Source organism: Trachemys scripta, chromosome 2, assembly GCF_013100865.1.
Source record: "Trachemys scripta elegans isolate TJP31775 chromosome 2, CAS_Tse_1.0, whole genome shotgun sequence".
Lineage (NCBI taxonomy): Eukaryota > Metazoa > Chordata > Testudines > Emydidae > Trachemys > Trachemys scripta.
In genome coordinates this window covers 277,807,810-277,811,550 of record NC_048299.1, presented here as the reverse complement: position 1 = coordinate 277,811,550, position 3,741 = coordinate 277,807,810, and the positions used below count along the sequence as shown (strand labels likewise).

The 3,741-nt window shown below is 44.9% G+C and overlaps 1 long non-coding RNA gene across 1 annotated transcript; it reads left to right on the top strand.

The window, feature by feature from the left end:
* The first annotated feature begins 1,976 nt into the window (after nt 1–1,976).
* LOC117871691 lies at nt 1,977–2,316 on the top strand. Its single transcript, XR_004644336.1, has 2 exons — nt 1,977–2,090; nt 2,189–2,316. It is a non-coding gene; the product is annotated as an uncharacterized LOC117871691 (long non-coding RNA).
* The last annotated feature ends 1,425 nt before the right edge of the window (nt 2,317–3,741 follow it).

The window sequence follows — 3,741 nt, the reverse complement described above, 5'->3', positions numbered from 1 at the left end:
GACCCTGAAATTGACCAAAATGGACCGTGAATTTGGTAGGGCCCCAGCTATAAACATCAGCGCATGTGAAAGCACCTCTTAACTCTGAGTCTCCACTGACCAAGGACAACACCGGTGAGTGTTAATGAGGCTGTTAAGAATGCTGGAGACACAACACAGTTCATGTGAACAAACATGGCTGTGGCATCCTACTTTCTATTTAAGCAAGAGATACCTCACACTACAAACTGGAGGCCAATGTTAAGTGCATTGTCACTTGTTTATCCTGAAGTTGAACACTGGTTCCGAACAAGACCAAATGCTCGCTATCTTTCTGCAAGTAACTCCACTGACTGGCTAGAAGCATGTGGTGCAACAGTGAAAGACTCAATAGCTGAAAAAGTGAAGAACTCTCTCACCACATTCCAAAAATTTGCATACATGGCTGATGAATGCACTGATGCAAATGGGAATCAAGTACTAAGTCATTGTGTACATTATCTTGATGTCATTGGTAGGCCAGTAGGTGCATTTCTAGATGTTCAAGTTACAGAAGACACATCGGCTGCATCTGTGACAACCCACATCTTAGAAGAGTTAAATGCTTGTCAATTGGACCCCAAAGAGACGGCTGCTTGTGCATTTGATGGAGCTGCAAACTTCTCTGGAAGGCATGGTGGAGAACAAGCTTTTCTCAGAGAAAAGTGTAACCCTAATCTCTCCTATACACACTGCAGAGGCCATCTACTCCAACTAGTGCTAGTACGAGGTGCAGACTCTTCAAAAGACATTAAAAAGGCTATAAATTTAATGTCTTCATTATGTTCTTTTTTCAGCACGTTCAAATTAGTCCAACCTGAGAAAAACCCCTGGCTTTCTCATGAGCGATCCTTGGCTGTTGTCTTAAAATTACTCCAGTTATTGTTACTGGCTTTGGAAAGTATCTACCAAGATGGAATGGATCTAAGTAGTGAGGCTGGTGGATTACTTTTGCTACTACGTTCAGAGAAGACTATTGTCATTCTCTCTCGTAAGTCTACTGTTGAAACCATTTGGGTCATTAAACAATGCCATCCAGGCATCTGCTACAAGAGTAGTAGATCTTTGTCCAGCAACAGAAGCTACGTTTGGATCAATCCGAGAGCGATCCATTGAAAAAGTACTGGAAGAAGCAAAGACTTCAGTCCAGAAGTTGACTAATGAAGGCATTTATATTCAATCCTTAAATGAAGAGGACAAGAAGTGTTTGTTAAGACAATTGAAAAAGTACACAGACTTGATTCTTAAAAATCTACAACAGTGACTTCCAGTTTCTACTCAACCTCTACGTAGCTTTTACAGATCCCTGTCCTACGAAACACCGACAGCTGAGTGGAGTGAGGCACTACCAGTACTTGTCTCAGGAGACCGTCAAGCAAAATACCTGTCCCCACCCTCTCTCTTGATGCCCTCAATCAGCACAGGCTAAGGACAGTTCTACTGCCCTTTACTCATACAATAAGAATAACAACATTTCATTCCCCTCCCGCCCCGCAGCCAAAATCTATCACTTGGGCAACACAGCTCTGTTTGCTGGATACCGAGGTAGATTAAGTGTGGATGTAAATACAATCTGGTCCTGAAGCCTTTCCCCCCCAGCCCCAGCTCATCACTAGCGGTCAGGGAGAGCTCCTTTTGACTTCGCTTACAAATCATCATTTGAAATGATTAGGTTGGCCACCATCACCGGAATGAACGCACTGACATTGTCATCAAAAACAACAGCTGTATAAGGAAGCGCGTCTATGCTCAGACTTTTCAAATCTATGATACTTCTTCAGATACACGTATTTTATCATATGCTTTCTATGCTTTTAAAGAGTGTATTAATGTTTCAATTTCAATTCAAATGTCCAAACAATCACTAAATTGGCAACACTACATGTAACTAGTTCACAAAACTGTGTGTGTGTGTGGGGGGGAAACAGGTGTAGGGAAATCCCTGTCCTCCTCCCTCCAGACTGCAGCGGGGAAACGAAACCAAACACAAAGACATTTCCTGGGGCACTGGATTCCGTTAAGACTCTGAGCCTTGTTGCCTCTGGCTGCTCTGGTACTAAGAAAAAACCCATGTGAGCAAACTCCCCTGCCCATTCCACACCCAGCCCAGCTATGAGTTTCCTGTCTCCTCCCCACTAACACGCAGTCTTTGCATGCGCTGCCTTCACAGGCAACCACCAAGATCCTCATTTATAATCAGCCCCCCAAGAAGTAGCTGCCTTTCTGCCCAGGCTGTGACGGCAGGCCGAAGATGAAGGCTTTTCTTCTCACCCTGCTGGTGGCGGTTCTGTGTGTGGAGCAAGGTGAGATGCTGCTAATGATTCCTCTGTGCCAGACAAAGAGCCAGGGAAGCAGCTAGAAATGGGGGGGCAGAGGGGAATTTTTACAGCACCGTTGGCAAAGATTCTACCTTGAAGTGGGAGCTGGCACTTCTGCAAACCTCCCTTTGCAGCTGGCCGCTTGGTAGTCCGGCTGGTGCGGTGGCTGTCTTTTGAGCACTAGCTTGTGTGGATGTAACAAAAATAGCTCAAGTTTCAGAGTAACAGCCGTGTTAGTCTGTATCCGCAAAAAGAAGAACAGGAGTACTTGTGGCACCTTAGAGACTAACAAATTTATTAGAGCATAAGCTTTCGTGGACTACAGCCCACTTCTTCGGATGCATATAGAATGGAACATATAATGAGGAGATATATATACACACATACAGAGAGCATAAACAGGTGGGAGTTGTCTTACCAACTCTGAGAGGCCAATTAATTAAGAGAATAAAAAATAGCTCAGTGCAGGCATAGCAAGTTATCTCCGTTTCATGATGCTTAGGGGGATGCAGTGCTCTGGGTGCAAGAGGGAGCACGCTTCTGTGGAGCTGAGCTCCTTCCAACTGCAGCATGTCTTGAGAGACTTAGAGGGAGATGGGGCGGCGGGGTGTGTGTGTGTGTGACTAGCCCTAGAGACCTGTCTAGTCATCTCTTAAAGAAATCTTTTAGACGGTTATCCTCTGAGCCAGGCTCTTTTCCTCAGGGCGATCAGGGCTCCTCAGCATTGCTTTCTTGCAACCATAACTTTGCAAGTTCTTCTGCTGTAATCAGCTAAAAACATAAGGGTCTGATTGATCCCAGATACAGCGGAGTAAATCAGGAGTCACTGCACTCAAGTCAGTTAAGCTGGCGCAGTGGAGCATCGGCACAAGTGAGATCAGACTCAGGCCCTGCGTTCTTACAATGCTGCAGTGGAATCCCAGTAATATTGGACGGGGGTCACAGCCGTAGGTTCTGGTTGGAGGAGCCATTATTTGATTCTTAATGGAGGATAATTTTACTCCTCCAACTCTTCCTGATTCATCTGGTATTAAAAATAAGGAGGTCTGCGGCGGTTTGATACTTGCATGAGAGACCTCCAGGGATGAAAGGTGTTTGTGGAACAGGCTTTTATTTGTTTATTTTTTTTCCACTAAACCTAGGAAGAACCGGCTCAGTTATTAACCAATGAATGTTCACTTGTTCGAAGATTTCCCCATTTATAGTCTCCCAGGAGCTGTTGTTTTTTGATCGTTCATACAAATGTATTAACCCCCTCTCTTACTGTTTACTCACATTAACATACATGAATAAGTCACCCCAAGACCTGCACCAGGTGCCAGGATAAACTACAGCCTGAGCCCAAGGAAACTGACCAGCTCCAGCCACCTGGGTTTCTGGCTCTGTGGGGTCCATAGTGAGAAAC